Here is a 20435-nt window from a genome sequence, read left to right as displayed (position 1 = left end):
TATAAAAAATGGATTGTCTGGAATAAGTGGTTTTAGAATGGAATCTTTTTATAGAAGATACCAATATTTTCTTATTATTTTTTCCATTAGTTTGTATTGTCCATTAAAAGTAGTGATAAAAGGTATTTTTAATTTCTTTTCATCCATATTTTATGTTTTGGACAATAACAGTGATTCTCTGTTTACTTCTTCCATTTCCTTGACGGGTATTTCTAACTCTTTCCTTAAGTGACCTTTAGCTATAAATTTATTTTGTAAAACTTCAACTTGTTTGGAAAAAACTTCTCTCTCAGTGCAATTTGATCTGATTCGCCTTATTTGGCCTTTTGTTATGTTTTTTAGCCAGACAGGGTTACATTGCTGTCTGTGGGTTTAGTCTAATTTTTGGTGTGTATTAGATTCTCCTTAATATATATAATGAGATCTAAAAACACAATTTCTGTTTTACTGTGATTGAATACCAGCTGTATATTAATATAATTTTGATTTCATTTATCATAAAAACTTTTAAATTCATCTTCTAATCCTCTCCAAATAAAAATAATATTGTCTATAAATCTGTACCAAAATTCGATATTATATCCATGTTCATTATTTGTCCATATGTGTTTTTCTTCCCATAACCCCATGACCAAATTAGCGTACGAGGGGGCAAATCGAGTTCCCATAGTGGTCTCTCTTTTCTGTTCATAAAAAGTTCCATTGTGCCAAAAGAAATTATTATTTAAAATAAAAGAAATACTGTCAAGAGTAAAATCAATCCTCCTCTTACTTATATCACTTCGTTTTAAAAATAATTTTGTAGCTTTTATACCATTGGTGTGTTCAATAACACAGTGTAAAGACTACTCACATCTCCTGTCACTAGAATGTAGTTGTGTTGCCATTCTATGTCATTGATTTTAGTAAGGATATCCGTGGTATCTTCAATATGTGATTTTAATTTATTGACCATGGGTTGTAAATTATAATCCATAAAATGTGATAAATTAGAAGTCACAGACTCTGTACCAGCCACTATGGGTCTCCCCAGGGGGGTCATCTAGACATTTATGAATCTTTGGCAGTACATATAAGACCAGGAAACAGGGATTATCCTTAATGATATATTTGGCTTCATTTTCCGTAATAGTGTTGTCTTCTTTAAATCTATCTATCAAGTTCACCAACTCTTTCTCAATCCTGTTACTTGGATTTGTTTTTAATGGATTGTATGTAGTTCTGTTGTTTAATTGACATAAAATGTATTTTTCATATTTATTAGTGTCCATGATAATGATACCCCCCCTTTGTGTGCTAGTTTAATCGTAATCATCTCATTGCTTTCAAGGTTTTTAATTGCTTCCCTTTCTTTTCTATTCATATTATTTTTAATTTTATCCCATGTTGGTTTAATTTCATCTAATTCTTCACAAATAGCTCTTTGGAAGCTTTCAATAAAACATCCTCGGTTATATGTAGGATTAAAGTTAGATTTGGATCTGAATATTTCTCTTTTGTTACTTTCAATTCCTTTTTGATTGAGGAAGTAAGGGATATTATTCTCATTAATTTTTGAAGGACCACATAAGTTTCAAATGTATTTAATTTAGAGGCTGGGGCAAATTTTAATCCCTTCTGTAGGGCTGTATTTTCCTCTTGGGAGAGGTTATATGTGCTTAAATTATATATTTTAGTTTCAACCAAATTATCTCTTTCGGACAAAATTTCCATGGTTTCTAAACTTTTTTTGTTCTTATTATTGGCTCCTTCACCACTGGATCCCCTTTTATGTTTATTTTTCTTTTTTATTGTGCCTCTTTTCAGAAGTCTCTGTTCCTTTTCCGACTCATGTGTAAAAAATTCTGGTCATTTAGGATCCTGAAGCTATCCATTGAAGTCCCCTCCTCTGGACAATAATGGTGCGAATACCATTCATCTTTGACTATATACCGGTCATTGACACGAGGTGTTCTATGATGTTTCTCATAATTTTGTATTATTTTGAATGGTCTACTGTCTCTATTTGTGTTATTGTATCTTCTAGTTTCATTATATCTGTGTTCCCTATATGGAACAAATCTTTCTTTCCCTCTTTTGTCTTTATGTTTCCAATTGAATTTTGATGGGGTTTTATAACTCCTTCTGGGTGGGAGTATTTTTATCATTGATATAATTACAGGGGGTGCTGGTATCCCCTTCTTTTGTACATACACTGTCTGAGAATGAGTTTTTTAATTCAATATCTCTTAGTGCTTCTTCTCCATTTCTTTCATCATTTCTATCAGAAACTTTTTTGTTTCCTCAAAATAATCTCTATTTCTTTCCTCACTATCCTCTCTTTCATATCTTTTTCTAATTTCTGATATTCCTCATGTTCTCTAAATGATTGTATTACTGTGATTAACCTAGTGAGTTGTTCCTCTATATCACCTAGTTTTTTCTTTCTTTCCTGTATAATGAGATTAATGAGAGAAAAGGAGCATTCTTCTAATATCTTATCCTATTTTAAATAAAATTCCTTACTTTCATTATTGCCCGCTGATGTTTTTCTTGAAATTATAGGAGGGGGGATATAAGTAAAAGCATTTTGGTCTAGCCCAATACATCTTGATAAAGGCTTTATGTAAGCTGAAAAGCATTGGTGGATGTTGAAAGTGGAGCTGTACCAGACCAAGGCATAGAGGGTGGATTCTTGAACCTGGGAGGTACCCTGTTATTACAATTAATCCTTGATGGTGTTATTATACACCTAGATGTCTGGTACACAGCCTCACAATTGTTTTTTTTATATAAATTGTCACTGAAATAAAACTTTATCACACTATTGCAACTTTCTCTTGTTTCCCCTGTTTGTTGTTTGAGGAACAAAAGGCATCAGAGTGTGTATGAAGAGGATAACATGTGACAGTTTTTTTGGGCAGACCAGTGTATTTTAAGGAAGAAGAGTTTATATGCACAGATCTATCGTGAAGGAATTAATCCTGTAACATCGGATCTATGGACTATTGATGGTGACATTTTAGGTCAATTTAATAGATGTACCAATTTACCTTGGAGGAAACTATTCATTAACATTGGATTTGTGGACTATTGTTTGTGATATTAGGTCTATTAAACAGACCAATAATAGAGACTAATTCCATATTGAGTTTTTTGCACAAGGTTTACCCATTTTTCCATATTTGTCTATTGTCTGGTGTTCTGTGGGTGTACAACCTTATTAACCTTCTGCAGCATTTTTCTCATTTTTGAGAAGCGCTCAGATTATAAAATATTTTTTTAGTTGTAGAGGGTAATAGACCTGTTGGGGCAGGCCATTGCAATGGTAGAAGATTATAGTAATAAACTCTCATTTTCCTATAGACAGAAATCATGTGAGTAGGGACATGTAAATATACAAGGGCTGATTGAAAAGTTATGAGACTGCCTCTGTTTTTCTATCCAATAGATATATGTGACAATGCTATGCTGGTTATTGTGAAGCTTATATATCGATGTGTCTGTACCTGCATATGGACTGCCATATATGTCTTTGTTTGGTTACAGAAAGTGAAAGATCTTTGTACATTTCATCATTGTAGATGAGCAAGACATGTCTGTGAGATTACTTTAGAGATGTGTGATTGCATTTTGTGTTAAATTTGGAAAAAGTAGAAATTAAACTCATGAAATGTTAAGGCAAGTATACGTCGGAGATGTAATGACAATCACCTTTCAAATGCCAGTGAGAGTACTCTATTTCCTGACACCAAATGTAATGTGTGACAAAAGTTGATTTAAAATTAACCTTTTGCAATATATTTGCAGATTTGGCAATGCAGACATTTGCAAGCGCGGTGGATGGTCTCCTAGAATGAGCTTCATCAGACTATCACAAATTACTGTACTCTTTGAAGTGCTTCCACTGCCAAAACATTTCATGAGTATCATTCCTGCTTTTTCTAAGTTTACCAAAATTCAATCACACATCTGTAATGTAATCTCACAGGCACATTTGCCACATCTGCTAAGATGAAATGAGCAAAGATCTGACCAAACAAAGAAGACTACATCAGTTAAACTGCAGGTTCAGACACATTGATGTATGAACTTCACAATAACACCAGGTTTACATATGGGACAGAAAAACAAAAAACAAGGCAGTCTCAATATTTTTCAATCAGTATATATATATATATAGATATATATATATATATATATTCCAGAGACAATAAACCTTATGGATTCACATGTCCCATTGAGACTTCTTAGACATAATCCGAAATGTAACAAAACCTACTGAATTTCTGCTACTCAAACTTAAAAATGCAATGAATTACTATCATTAAGGCTACCGCCTTAATTTGCATTCTCTTATTTTATTATATTTACTACATCCATGTCCATGCACTGTGTATAATATATATTTGTTACTATGTATTTGCACTGTATATCACCGTTTAGCATCCTAACATTGTTGCACTATGATTATATTGTTGTTTGTGTTGGTTACAGTAACCAGGGTCCTGGGGATTTGTCCGATGACATCACTTCCAGTGCAACGGAGACACCGCTGCCAAGGAACACAGAGGGCTGCTGTCAGCCAATGGGACCTCTGTTGTGCTGCTTGCATTGGGAGATGGGGATAAGTCACACTTATTTTGTCTACAGTATATAACACTGTTATTTCACTTGTGTAGTTACTGATGTTGTCCTGAGGAAGGGGATACGGTTCCCGAAACATTAACCCATCAAACACCCTGAGATGGGGTTCACTGTTTGATTAAGAAGACTTTGAGTACTGCCTCTTGCTATTCTGTATATCGTTACATTGTGAGGGTGCCGACCCTCTAGGAGAGCACCAGTGCAAGATACTGGAGATTGACAATTAGGAGTGCCGGGGTCTGGCTGTTGTATATATATATATTTACATATAAATTATTAATAATGAGTGAATGAAGAAAATTGAATCTTCATTTAAGCAGAGTTCTGTGTAAGAGCAGGATACATATCAAGAATTTTTCTGTATTATTGTATCTGCTGTGATCTATAAAAACTGCCCAGATTTACTCCCCTTAATATTTTCCTAACATTGATCATGGAAACATCTCTGCATGTGGCTCTAATAGGTCATTTTTCACATAGATGTGTTGTTCTATTCAAAAGTTATCATCATCTGGGAAATCCAGTATATAATACAAACCTCAGTTCCACATTAACAATACTGATGGAGGCATCTACAGTAAGTGATTATAGGATTTGGCACATGGGGAAAACTGCATCCTTTTCTAAGTTTATAATTAAAAGTTGGATGAACATTCTAAAAGTTAAACTGAATATCCATTTAAAAAAATATGTTAATGATACTCTACAACATACCTTTTCATTTCTCCAATGTATTTTCCATGGCTCAATGTATAACTGTTTATTACCTGAAACAGATCCATCAAATTTTCCAATTTTTTTATTATGTACGCTATATAATTTTTTTTTAATTGTTATCCAATTTTCAAGCTCTAAAGTTGAAGATAATTCTCCTTTTTCATTATAAGTTATCTCATTACCATATTCATCTGTATAATTAACCTTTTTTATGTCGGTGTGAAGCTTTTAAAGGAAAAAAGAAAGAGAGATAGTGATTGAACATTTGAAAGCATAATATGAGCATAATTAAATAGAAGACAAGTGAAATAATACAATAGACTGTAGAATGTGGATTCAAGAAATAACAATGATGGAGGGCACAACTCTGTAGACAAACTATTAATACATATTAGCTTATAGAAGAGTTTCCCATTTAAATCCAGCAGATCTTTAGCATTTTGGATTTATGAATACATTAGTGGGTCGGTGATTTATGGGAAATTTCTCCTAAATAGAACAATTTGGAATTTATGGAAAATATCAAAAATGTTTTTAGGGCTGTCTACATAATTCAGTCAGAATAAGTCTACTGTGAAAAACAGAGTCACAAGCAGAATAATACCTAATATTTTGACACCAAGCGATTTGTACCTGATAGTTTGATACTAAGAGATAATTACATTGTATCAAAATTCTGCAAGTGTTGTATCTTTATGTAATAACCGTATCTAGGATCTGTGTGCTTTAATAAAGCTTATCTGAAATCATTATACTATAACAGCAGATGAAAGGCTTGATTTCTTGTTAACACCATACACACTTATATTTGAGGGTGTTAGCTCACTTAGCAATGGTGTTGAATCCCCAAAACAACATATCATAGTTCTTACACTGTAACATCATGCATCTGAACAGTTTAAATAGAAATCTCACTTTGCATATGTTATCTCATATCATTTGCATCATAAATCTCATTCAGTGATAGTTTATATCAATAACCTATCCTGCAAGTTCTCCTTCAAAGGAAAGTTTACCCTATTTCAATATGATATACAATTGCTCTACTGTTCTGCTTATCATGTGTGTCTGCAGAGAAAATAAATGTCTTATACTATGTAGTGATGAGACCGGCAGCCATGCCGATAGTGGAATCCCAGCAAGGGATGTAACATAGGCGTTGAAATACCAATGCCTCTGTTAATCCCGATCCCGGAACGCCGAGGATGCCAGCCCAAATGAAGGTAAGTCCGGGGCACCTTTAGCATTAGCCATGTGTGGGGGAAGGGTTAGTATTAGGGAGTCTAGCAGGTTTAGCATTAAGTTTTGGGGGGGAGATTAGGGTAAGGCATCCCTAGGAGTGAGGGTAAAGGTAAGGCACCACCGGGGGGAGTTTAGGTTTAGGTACTCCCCTGGGAAGGATAGATTTAGGGTACGGGGAGGGGGTGTTAGGTTTAGGCACCCCTGGGTGGAAGGTTAGGCTTAGGCATAAGGGGTGGAGGTTAGGGTTAGGCACTACTATGGGAGGGTTAATGTTAGGGGGGGACAGGGAATTGTTAATATACTTACCTACCCCAGTCGTGATCTCCTCATGTCGGGCATCCACTGTTGGGATTTGAACCAGTAGCTAAACAACCACCAGCATTTCAATCCCATTCACTTGCATAGGGCTTGTTCACAGATTACCACGAAAAAAAAAAAAAGAAGGAAAATAATACATGATAATAGAGATTCTGAGGTATTTTTCATCACTTTTCTAATTGTTTGTTTATTATTTATGTCATTTTAATTATTTCTCTTTTCATTAACACTTATTGATTTATCTTTACACATCTATTCTTTACACTTCACTATCACCTTTTTTCCCCTTTTCATGTGATGCCCTGGGGATGGTCCTTGGCTGGAATTTTTTGGGGTACCTTGCTTCTTGGACATGAACCCCTTAATGTTAGGGATGCCAGTATAGAGGAGCCTTGACAATGGCCTGGCGCTTATTCATATATTTGCAAATGTATGTAATTAATACCTCTGAATCTCTATTATCAAGTAGGATTTAAGTATTTTTTGTTGATATTGCTGCAGTGAGCTGGAGGGAATCTTTTATTCAGTGGTTCAGTGTAAACCCCGGCCTTTACAAGCACCTGTGCAAAGTCATTAAGCTGATTTGAGCGACCGCCATAATTTTTGTTTATTCACAGATTAGCCATGTGTAATAGTGTCCCAAAAATAATCCTCATTACAAGCGTAATTTAAGCCAATCCCCTGTTTGAATTATTAAATGGCATATCTTAGTTTCAATGAATGACTGGAGTGAATGCTGTCACATGACCGTCATCTGGACCAACAACATTGAACTAATGTGATTGGCATTTTCACTCACCTATGAGAATGTCAGCTGGGTGGTCAGGTGGTCATTCACATGGTTTCTTAGCCAGCATTGCATAGTCCTAACTGAGTCTACATGGTTTGGGTATTAAATACTGGCATCTGTTTAGTTGCCAGTTCTATTCCCAATGCTGGAAGACCGACTCTACAAAAACATGATGCTGGCTGGTAAGTACTCTATCCTTCCCCTAACCCTAACCAGCCCTTGGTGGTGCCTAACACTAACATCCCCCCCGTGTGCCTGGCCCTAACCCCCTTCCCTGCTTCCTAAACCTTACCTTCCCTGGGGGTCACCTAACCCTAATTGTCTCTAAAGCTAACCCCCATCCCAGATCCGCAGTGGATACTTACCCGGATCCTTCATCTAGGATTCCAGCAGCCAGAACACCAACACCGGTATCCTGATACCATTTGGGATATATCGGTGTCAGCATTTTGCCAGGCTGCGGATTCTGGCATTGTTATTTTGACAGCCAGTATCCCATCCATCAGCATCTTCATTACATCCCATTCTACACTGACACATGTAATATGCGGCAATGGTCAGGTGGTCAGACACATGACCCCTTGGCCAGAAATGCATAATCTTGAATAGAGTCTATATTGTAGTGTGTGTATAGTATGCAGCAGGCAGAGATGTACAGACCAATCATGTGGTCTGCTGATCTCACTACCAGAAGTGCATCACCTTGAATATCCTCTATGTTCACAGTTTAAGTCTGCATCATGCTGATAGATAGAAACATATACAGTAAATGTACCATATGTGCTGCCCATATTACCATCTGAAGTATATAATCAGAAATAAAGCATCCTAAGACTAATTCAAGTTTGTGTCTAATTCATTGTCATAAAAGATATATAGTTCATAATGGCATGGGGGATGAATGAATTAATCATCCTAAAAGTGATCAGTTTATTCTCTAGTGCATGGTAGGTAAGAGTCCTCATTCCAAAATGAATCAGGGGTATATACTGTATTTGTGTATATAACAGCACCATAAGAAACTCCATATTCCCTAAATATCTTTTTAAATAATAAGTAGCGAAGGTATACAGTAAGCTCTTTAAAGTTATAGCTCATAATGTGAGTATTTGTCTAGGTCATGGTCCATAACAATAAATTAGTTTTGGATCGTAAATATACAAATAAATATAGAAAAATTGATACCTATAGAAACATATTATAATTATATAGTGTAAATATATTTGAGATAAAGGAAAAAGAAGTGATTGTGCACTAAGTGCTGTAGTAATATTCATAAGTGTCTGTACCAGTGTTAATAAGAATGAATGAGAGTGCAAACATATTAGAATAGTGTGACATAATTGAGATAATGTGACAAAAATCGGTAGAATTAGTGTATGATGCTGATATATGTGAGGTTGATGTGATGTGTAGGTCAAACAGTGATATACTGAAGTGAAAACATGTAGTAAGGGTGTACAAACTACCCGTGCTATGATACAATATCATATTAGAACTGAGTCACTATTCCCCTAATAATTTTTTTTATTGTTAGACACAAATGATGGAAAAGTCATACATGATAATTGTTAAAAAACAAAACAAAAATGGTTAGTTTCTTAGTGGTAAGTGCAAAACCCCATGAAAGAAGACAAACTCCTCAAAAAAAGAGCTTGTGGACTTTTAGACTAGGTGCATTTGCACCAGAAGGTCTGAATGAACACATCAACTATTCTGTTTTTTATTATAAATTATCTTTTCAATACAATTAATTTGTTTGCTTATTTTTTAAGTCATGTAGGATGATATTTCACATCAGCTGTATCTCATATACACTGGCTGCCCAAGGTTGACATTTTACAACTAAGTATACCATACAAGCAGTAGATCTCATTGTTCGTCTTTTTTATGGCAAGTCATCCATAGGTGACTACTGTATTATTATTACTGTTATCCTTTATTTATATGGTGCCACAAGTGTTCCGCAGCACCTTAAATAGTACATAACACTAATAAGGGAACAAGAAACAAGTAACTTACATTACATTACAGTGTAGGACAGGGACCCGATTTATATACATTGCTGCAATAGCGATTAAAGCACTCACAATAAGCAGCAGGGAGTTGGCAGTCAAGTGCTAGGTGCCCTTATCGGGAGTACGGAGTAGAGGAAAATGTAAAGAGAAGCACATGAGGGAAGAGGCTCCTGCTCGTGAGAGCTTACATTCTAAAGGGGAGGAAGACAAACAGGGGTGACACAGAAGAGGATGATAGGGAGGAAAGAGCATGAAGTGGGTTATGATTAGAGCTGGAAGGCCTTGATAAAGTAGTGGGTCTTGAAAGCCCATTTGAAGATATGTAGAGAGGTGGAGAGTCTGATGGGGAGAGGGAGAGCGTTCCAAAGGTATGGAGCAGCACAGCCAAAATCTCTAAAGAGTTTGGACTCCACCAATCAACAGTCAGACAGATTGTGTACAAAGTTAATTCCAGACCATTATTACCCTCACCAGGAGTGGTCGACCAACAAAGATCATGCAAAAGAGCAAGTTGTCTAATATTTCTCAAGGTCACAAAGGAACCTAGGTAACCTCTAAGCAAATGAAGGTCTTTTTCACATTAACTAATGTTAATGTTCATGAGACCACCATCAGGAGGACACTGAACACCAAATGGTGTGCATGGCAGGATTGCAAGGAGAAAGCTGCTGGTCTCCAAAAAGAACATTGTTTTCTGTCTGCAGTTGGCTAATGATCACCTGCACAAGCCAGAAGACTATTGAAACAATGTTTTGTGGACAGATGAGTCAAAAATTGAGCTTTTTCATTTAAATGAGAAGGAGTATGTTTTGAGAAAGGAGAACATGAAATTCCAGCATAAATACCCCCTACCATCTGTGAAACAAGGTGGTGGTGGTATCATGGTTTGGGCCTGTTTTGCTGCATCTGGCCAAGATGACTTGCCATTATTGATGGGACAATGAATTCTGATTTATACCAGCATGTCAGGACATCTGTCCATGAGCTGCATCTCAAGAAATGTGGCCGAAAGCACATAAGTCATTTCACCAAATAATGGTTAAAGAAGAATACATTTAAAGTTTTGGAAAGGCCAAATAAATATACTGACCTTAATCCGATGAAGCTATTTTGGAAGGACCTGAAGTGAACAGTTAATGGGAGGAAACCCACCAACTGTTGAAGCTGTTTTGTACTTAGGAATGGGGTAAAATTTATCCAAGCCCATGTTCAGGACTAATCATCAAAAACTGGAAACATTTAGAAGCAGTTATTGTTGCACATGGGGGTCATACCAGATACTGAAAGCAAATGTTCACACACTTTTGCCACTCACAGATGTGTGATATTGGATAATTTTACATAATAATAAAAATGAGCATGTCTAATTTTTTGTCTCATTTGTTTGATTTGGTTCTCTGTAGACTTGTGTAAAAAATCTGAGGTAGTTTAGGCCAAATTTAAGCAGAATTATAGAAAATTCTAAAGGGTTCACACATTTTAAGCACCACTGTAGTTGACTGAGCACAAGAGAGCTAAGGGACACTGGTACCTATGTGTGTGCTGTGTAAACCCAGTTGTTGTTTAATGTGCAGTACCTCCTAAGGATGTAATACACATAAGTTTCTGGCAGCTAAAATTATATGAGTCCCATAAACATTGGCTTGTTTTTGTATGTTAAGAGAGACTCAGTTTCTCTGTCTGCTCAGATAGCAAAATGGAGGAAATCCTCTGGGCCTTAATTAATGTGGCCAGTACACAGCAGGCTCAGCAGGGCCAAATCCGTTTTTTCACTGAGGCCCAGGTGGAGAGCAACAAATTGTTGCAGACAAAGCTCAGTCAGCTCCAACTAGGTGAACACAGGCCTGCCATGATGCAGAAAATGACAGATGCTGTTAAGGACTTTCTGTTGTCCTTTAAGAGAATGGCAACTCAGCACAAATGACCAATAGAGGAGTGGAGGGCAAAATTAGCTCCTTATTTGATAAGCAAAGTACGGTGGGAATATGTGGACATGCTGGAAGCCCACACAGCAAATTATCAATGGCTAAAGGACTTGATTGTGGCATGGATGGGAGTGACAGGGCCCAGGAAGGCACAATAGTCTTGTGACTGGCAATTTAGGCCAGGTACCATGACTCATACTCAACTGGTAAACTCTGCAAAGTTAACGAAGAGTTCGTTAGAGCCCAAATGAAACCCTCTGGAAAGGATCTTGGAAATAATGGAAATGTATTATTGCTTGCAGAAACCAAATTGGTAGTTGCAAAAATGGGTTCTATAGAATGATCCACAGTATTTGAAGAGCTTGTGATATAAATTGATCAATGTTATGCTCTGGGAAATATGGTCCAGACAATGGAGAAGGTTTTCAGGCTGATCCTCAGGCTAAAACCAGCACAAGATGTAGGCACAGATAACAGGGTAACCCCAGAAGAGTTTTTTGAGTGTTGTAAAATAGGAAATTTTCAGAGAAATTGTCAAAATCAGCAGGATCCAATGGATTGTTTGATGGGGTGACCAGGCACCATGTTCCCTGTTTGTTTGACCATGTCCTCATCCTTGGGTAGTTCACTGCTGTTCCAGGTGCTGGTCCTGATAAAGTAGTAGGTAGTGTTGGTGGTAATGGATTTGGAAACTGTAGTCACCTTGATGTCCAGCACTCTAGTTTCAGAAGGCCTGACTGTCCAGCTACTGCCAGTAAAAGAACTATGCCATAAGGGAATATGTTTGTGTTCATCTTTTCATTATCATGAGGTGAAAAATGGTGCAATTGGTAGTGGCAATGGTACGAAGGTTGCCATACCCCTTTTTTTCTAGGGTGAAACTTTGCCCTGTTCAGGAAATTATACTCAACCAGATCAGTTTGGACATGACGGCAATTGAATTACTGGCCAGATGCACATTACTATATGATCCTGACATGATATTCACACGCCAGAACTGGAGGGAAAAATCAAGGAGGCAGCAATACTATATCTGGAGCATAGGTACCAGGCTTTGGCTACAATCATTCAGACATAACATTCCAGAAGACATGAGGTATAAGGCCTTGTCAGAAAAGGATCAGAAGAAACATAAACTTGGCCAGCTGGAGGAAAAGATTGGTCTCCTATGTCCAGGGCTGTGTCATTCCAAGACTGCTTGGACCAATTAAATAATTGTGCATTGGAGAATACCTACAGATGTGTTGTAAAATTAATGGAATATGGAAGACTGAGATAACCATACTTTATAATAGAAAGAGGCCTGCTATATAGGGTGGCAGGGGTAAAAGAGAAAAATAGTTAATCAGCTATTGGTGCCAATGGCACATGTCCTTTTGGTATTGGAAGTATAACAGAATGTCAGGTTCTCAATCCATATGCTGTGGGTAGGGATCTGTTAGTGCCCTCCACAGTGATCATTTTGTGGTCAGCAGATGGGTAGAAGTGACTTCGTCCTGGTGGCTGCAGCCGGTTTCTGTGTGCAAGTGCTCACAGCTTTCATAGGGGTGCACTTGCCACTCTGAATGTGATTTAAATGGACAGCTGAGTCTAGTTTGATGTCCCACTGATGCCTAGTTTAAAGTCTTTCCCTATATAAGGAGAGCTCTGAGCATTATTCAGTGCCGGAGTATATGCTCCCAAACTATACTCTCACCTGTGATTACTACTGCTCATTCCTGACATTAACTTGTTTATTCCTCCCTAGTTCGGAGCTTGGTATTTTGGTTTTGACCTTGGCTATCCCATGTGACTGCTCCCTGGTACTGTCTTGTCTGTTTGGTTCTGACCTGGCTTATTGACTCTGTTCTACATCTTCATTGTACTCTACTCCTATCCAGAGAACACTAGCACCTGTATTAGGGAACAAAGTCTGAGGGCCATGACCTGCCTGTCAGATGCAGAGTCCACACCTTACTAATAGGTCTTGAAAATCCCAAAACATGGGTTAGCATCCATTATCTATCTGTGAGTTGTGATAGGCAGCAGCCCATTTACACCCAAAGGGAGGACATTTTGATTAGTAGAAAACTCTCATTGGGTATTCCAGAGGGATTTTCCAGACTGGGCATCCACATGGCTTTCAAGCAATACTATGAAGCATGGCCAGTCTAAAAACAGACTTCTCCTAAAAAATTTTACCAAGCTCCCCAGGTAACTCTTCTTATAATACCAGTTCCATTAGTAAAGCAAAAAATTAAAGGAAGCACATGGGTGGAAAATGATAGATTACAATACTCAAACCACCATATGCACCTTCCTGGTGCCTAGCCAAGAGGGCAAAATCTGTTTGGTAGGGTAAATGATAGAGGAAATAAGACTGATAAGTTAAAGAGTATGGCAGCTGGGTAGATGGGAAATAGAGCAAGTCTATTATGTCATATAGTTAAAACCACACTTTATTCAGTGTTGCAGTGGAACATAGAGCTGGGGCTTTTCAAAGTTCCCTGTCATGAAAGTTTGCTCTTCCCAGGGCAGCCAATTTGCCATAGTTGGTAAAGCTAAGAAAGGGGGAGTTGGGAAAAGAGATAGGGAGGGAGGGAGAGAAGGAGATAGAGAGAGAGAGAGGAAGAGAATGGGAGAGAGAGAGATATATATATATAGAGAGAGAGAGTGAGACTGTTTGTCATTAAACAAATGTTATATTGCCTGGGTGCATCTCTAGAGACCATAGCTGACCCCTTACATTGATGAAGATACAGTATATAGCAGCACTCCGTGAACTGAACACAAGGCTTAGTGCTATCAACATTTCAGATGGTTACTGCTGATGAGCTAGAAAGCTGCATAGCTGTAGAATACTATAGTCAACGTTAGATTCATAGGGCAAAATGTAGTAAGGTGTCTGTTTTGGGAACAAAGACTTTAATGGAGATCCCCAGGGATCCCCGGCCTTGGCTGACTAGCGTTCAGGGTAATGCTTTGGCCACGGAAACCGGAGAAAGTTTTCCCCTGGCTGTGGCATTACCCCACTGCTAGAAAGAGTCTGGTCCTGGTAATGGAGTTTACAGGGGACCCCTTCTCATTTTTTCCTGATTTTCCACAACCAGGGGCGGCTCAGCAGAGCCCTATACTGGTTCTTAATATACAGGGGACTCCTATGCATTTTGGCCCCTGTATTTTTAGAACCAGGACAGGCTTTAGAAAGCCCGGGGCTGTTTATGCTTTTTCTGAGGGGCTGTATGTATTTTAATTTAAAATCACTATTTTCATATGTACACACAGAAACATGCACATATCTTATGGAAATGTGCATGTTTATGTTTTACTATACTCACTATCCTGAAGCTGGACTATTATTTGGGGACTTTTATTTATCTCTTTTTTGCGAAACTGAAACTCGCACGTTATTACATTGGGCGAGTTGATTGTATTAAAAATGGGAAAACATCTGGATGCAATTTTGAGAATGGAGATTTTTAGTAACTCTGAAAAAATGTGAGTTCTATTGAACTGACACCCTATTACATTTGAGAGTTTTGAAAAAGTGCACATTTAGCACAAAACTCGCAATTTTACCAAAATAGACAACCTACTACATTTGGCCCAAAGTGTTAGAATTTAAGTGTAATTACAATTTGATAACTGACATCAGAGTTAAATTGGAGGAAAACTGAAGGAGAACATCCTGAAAGCCTGAACTCCTTCTAAAGAGCATCATACATTATACTTATGTGAATTAGCTAATTCACTATCACTAAGAGCTGCTGTAAGTATATCCAGGAAACTCCTTACTGCACTCCCTGCTTGGACATTACATATACTTCCCAATCTATGTGCTGCTTTTATTGATTTCTCTTGTTCAAAACACCTCTGACTGGATCAGCTCTGTACAATGTGATTTTTGCCTACACACTGCAGAAAATCCTGTTTGTATTGTATTACCTTTTTTCAATTGTATCACATTTATCCACTTTAAACCTTCTTTATTTTAGTAACTACTTCCTGCACCAGCTATTCACATACTTCTCTTTATATTTATCATTTCTAGCTGTGCTCATACATTAGCAGCACTTTTCTTTTACCTGTATTTTTAGACATTTTCTTACATTTATCCAGTGGCGTAAATTCATCCCAGATGCCCAGAGGCAAGTTATAATTTGGTGTCCCCCCCCGTCACAGCCGCTGACACTGTAATGTAGCAGTGCGCAAGCAGACAGGCTATAGATAGACGAAGGCAGCAGCTGATGGTGTGACATGGAGCTCTCCACTAGTGTATGGTGGCTTCTCAGGTGCCGGGAAGGAGTGCCATGTATTGGGTGACCGTGACAGTACACTCAGGGTACATAGTTACAGCCCTAAATGGGATGAATATGTTGTGGACAATTGAGGAGGTGCCCCTTCAGAGCTGGAGCCCAGTGGCAGGTGCCTCCATTGTCTCCCATAGTTCTGCCACTCCATTTATCCACAGTGTCTCTGTATCTCACAGACTCCACTCCAGTTTTCATGTCACTTATTACCTCATCCACAACATGAACACCTTTAATTCAACCACCCCCTTTATTCAGTGCCAAACATAATCCTCTACTCTTCCTACTTTTTCCACTCCTATCCTCCCCCTCTAGTCTTCTCCCCTTGCTTTTCCCCCTTTCTTCTCTCCTCAGTCTGCTTTCCATCCCTCTAATTCTCTTCCCCACCTTTCCTGTTCCTCCACTCTCAACCACCTTCCTCCCTCCATGGCCTTGCTACCCCACCACTAAGCCCCATTCCCCCCTGTCTCTGCCTTTCAGGTCCAGGGCTGCCGAAAATCCTGTACCAGGGAACAGCAAACATCCTGGGGGAACCCCCTGTAGGGGGCATGGCCATAGTATGTTGGGCATATGATTAGCACCCGCTCACAGGTATTGGAATAGCACCCAACAGTTTGGAAAAATGTATTTACTATTTGGATGGCGGGACAGTCCCATTGTATCTGCATCTTTAGCTGGATGTATTTAGATGCTATAATGTAAAAGACAAAAATAAAAGTGCAACAACTATATTTTGTACATCTCTCATGTAAATAACACATAAATAAATCTATTTTTCATTTAGATAAAGATTAACAAAGAACTTAAAACACACACACATTCCTCAGTTTATATCCTAACCCACTGCTCCATGCTCCCCTTTAGAATGAAAGCTCTCAAGAGCAGGGCCCTAACACGTCACATACTTCTTCTTCCCCTACCTATGCTATCATGTACTCCTAACTCCCCAGTACTGCTAATAACTGGTTTTCTTGTGTGCTTATTTTTTGTACTGTGCAAGGCATTGTGGAATCTTTGTGGTGCCATATACATAAAGGATAATAATAATAATAATAATAATAATAATAATAATAATAATAATAATAATAATTAGAGATATGCACCGACCCCTGTGTTTTGGTTTTGGATCTGGTTTTGTATTTTTTTCCCTTGGTGTTTTGTTTTTCGGTTTTGGATCTGTATTTTTTCCAAAAAATTATATAAACAGCTTAAACCACATCATTTGGGCCAGATTCTGATTCTACAGTAATATTAACCTTAATAACAATCATTTTAAGAAATTTCTAGGCATTCTTAACCACCTCACAATAATGATTTCACTATTTTTTTCCAATATAGGCCAAAGGCTGCAGCGAGCTGGCTGGCTGAAGTAAGCAACAGAGCAGCGGCACAAATGCACGGAAACATTGCCACACTGCAGTGGCAGACTGGATGGCAGTTTAATTAACTATAATAATGTCAGTCGGCAATGCCCCATATTGTGCCAAATGTAAAGGACAGAGGTGCAAGATGGACTTATCCCTCCTACCCACTCTTATGTGGGATATTAAAAAGGACATGCACAGTTTAACAAACCAAGCACTTTAGCCACTAGGACTGACACTTTAGTGGCAGAACTCCTTGGTTTGTTTGGGCCCCCACAAAACATTTTTTGACAGGACTACCTTCAATTGTTAAGGAGGAGGTTGATGATGAGGGTGTTGGTGGTGGAGATTACATGTGCTGGTCCAAACTGCTGGTAGCTGATACTGGACTGCTTGTTATTAATTTACAAATTATAATTTTGTTAAACAAATTGCATGAACTCGCTGAAAATGACTTAACAGGGAGGAGGTGCCTAGATGGTTAACATCTCTTCCTCTGCTAACTTTGGCTTTACAAATAGGACAGATGCCTTCACAACTGTTGTCAGAATTTAGATTAAAATAATTTCACACCCAAGACGTGACTTTTCTGGCTTTCTTTTTATCATGAGCAAGAACTCCTGCCACTGGAGGCTGATTTACGCAAACCACATCCTCATCATCAACATCCACATTAGCATCAGATTGGATATAAATTTCCCCCTCATCCTCCTTTTGCACTTCCTCCACACTATCATCCTCATATTTTATTATTTCACCATCTAATACTAGCACAGCCATAATGGCATCAGTGATCCGCTATGAAACTGGGTGACAGCTATTGTACTTACTACCTCTATCAATGGACTGTTTAATAGTCAATTGTTTTTTTTTAATTACTACTAGTAGTAGTATTTGTGGTCCATTTCTGGGATGAAGATCCACCCCCAGCAGCAGCAACAGGCGTAGCACTCAAGGATCCTTCTGACGAATCACGGATAGGAGATGAGTCAGTCATGCTTATGAAATTGGATGCAGGACTACTTCCTATCACGAATGAGGATGTTGGTGATGATGCAGGTGTTGGTGGTGGAGATTGCAGACGCTTGGATCAGGATAGATGGGAGCAGCTAGGTGACACTGGACTGATTGTTGTTCATTTTTTGGTCCCCAAAGTTTTAGAATTTGAAATACTCTTTCTAATTTGATGAATGCGCTGCAAGTGACATAACAGGGAGGAGGTTACAAGATGGTTGAGGTCCTTACCTCTACTCACTGTTACTTGGCAATGGTTACAAATGGCTTGGCAAAAGTGTGCGGATTTGGGTCAAAATAATTCCACACATGACAAGTGGATTTTTTGGTCCTTTGCCCAGGCATGCCAACAATGGGATTTTTCGCACCATGGCCAACAACTGTTCCCTGATTTACAGTTTTTACACAAGCATCCTTACCATCAACATCTTCATTATCATCAACTTCCTCATCATCCTTGGTGTTATCGCCAACTATGTAAATATCCTCCTCATCCTCCTCGTGCAATTCCACAGAAGCATCCTCAATTGCTACGTCAGAAGGCACACATATGGTGGAAGGAGGATCCTCTTCAAGTACAGTATTAGAAAGGTCAGGCTCACACATGGCAACTGCGGACACACTTGGACTCTCCTCTGAGATTTCCATTTTTTCCGAACACACAGTTGGTTCTGGTGTCTTATTCGTCTTAACAATTTAAATATTTTTGTACCTCTCCTACAAGCATATGGGCTTAAATTATAACTAGAACCATCAGTCATAAATAAAGGCCAATGCCTTATCCTTTCCTTGCCACTTCATGAAGTGAGTGGCATATTGCCAATTTTTTTGTTTCTCTAAAGCTGACATAGCTTTAATTTTTTTTGCTTTAACAGGGTAAAAGTTGATTTTATTAGCGTGATGTTTTGGCCTGACTTAAGCCCTTGTACATCGGCCTTCATAGATGACATTGACGGCCATTCATCATCATCATGACTGCTGCCGGCAGCTACAAGACTAATATGTAGATCCTGCTCTCCGGCCATTTGACTTTACTCCATACTGACACACAAAAAAAAGTGTTGGTTTTATTTATTATTTTGGGCAGCAGCCCCTTGACAGACAGGAGCACTGCACCCCTTTGCACCTACACTGATGACAGGTGTGTCTAACATGCACACAATTTTTTTTATTATTTTTGCCAGCAGCTCATCGACAGACAGGAGTTCAGCACCCCTGTGTAGCTATGCCGATGAAAGTGGCAGCCAGGTGTGGCTGACACGCACACAAAAAAAATTTTATTTATTTTTTGGGGAGCAGCCCCTCAACAGACAGCAGCAAAGCACCCCTGCACAGATACGCCGATGATAGTGACAGCCAGGTTTGGCTGACAAGCACACAAAAAAATAGTTTGGTTTTTGGATAACAGCCCTTCGACAGAGAGGATCACAGCACCCCTGTGCAGCTATGCCGATGACAGTGACAGCCAGGTGTGGCTGACACGCACACAAAAAAACAGTTTATTTATTTTTTGGGTAGTATCCCCACAACAGACAACAGCACAGCACCGCTGCGCAACTACGCTGATGACAGGTGTGGCTAAAAAGCAATACAAAAAATGTGTTGTTTTTTATAAACACTGGGGTGAACTCCTTAAAAGAGGCAGCAGCCCCTTAACAGACAGCAGCACAGCACCCCTGCACTGATGACAACTGTGGCTAAGCTAACACTAATTTATTTTTTTCATACTGGGGTGGGTGAAGAGCACCCCTGAAGGACAGAGCTCCCCCTGGACAACACAGTACTAGAGCCAGCCATCCCCTATGGACAGGAAAAGTACAACAGCCAGCCCCTATGGACAGGACAATGACAGCTAGACAGCCAGCCAGCCCTTATGGACATGACAACAGCCAGCCAGCCATCCCCTATGGACAAGACAACAGCCAGCCAGCCAGCTAGCCCATCTATAGACAACAGCCAGCCAGCCCTTATGGACAACAGCAGACCAGCCACTATGCACAGCATCAGCATGAAATTAACAATTACAAGTATTAAGTATTAACACCACAGCTCCCAGCTCCCTCTCTCTTCACTCTCCACTGCCAGAATAAAAAATGGCGGCAAATCATGGGACCTTTATAGAAACCTATACC

General features: G+C 38.7%; 1 protein-coding gene across 1 annotated transcript in view; it reads right to left on the bottom strand.

The window, feature by feature from the left end:
- Nucleotides 1-20435, bottom strand: part of LOC148479281 (vomeronasal type-2 receptor 26-like) — an 86076-nt gene that overhangs the window by 23819 nt on the left and 41822 nt on the right. The window lies entirely within an intron of this gene.

Source organism: Taudactylus pleione, unplaced genomic scaffold (genome assembly GCF_031769625.1).
Source record: "Taudactylus pleione unplaced genomic scaffold, aTauple2 ptg000627l, whole genome shotgun sequence".
Taxonomy (NCBI): Eukaryota; Metazoa; Chordata; class Amphibia; order Anura; family Myobatrachidae; genus Taudactylus; species Taudactylus pleione.
Note: the sequence above shows the minus strand (reverse complement) of the source record. Positions and strands in the feature narration are given on the sequence as shown.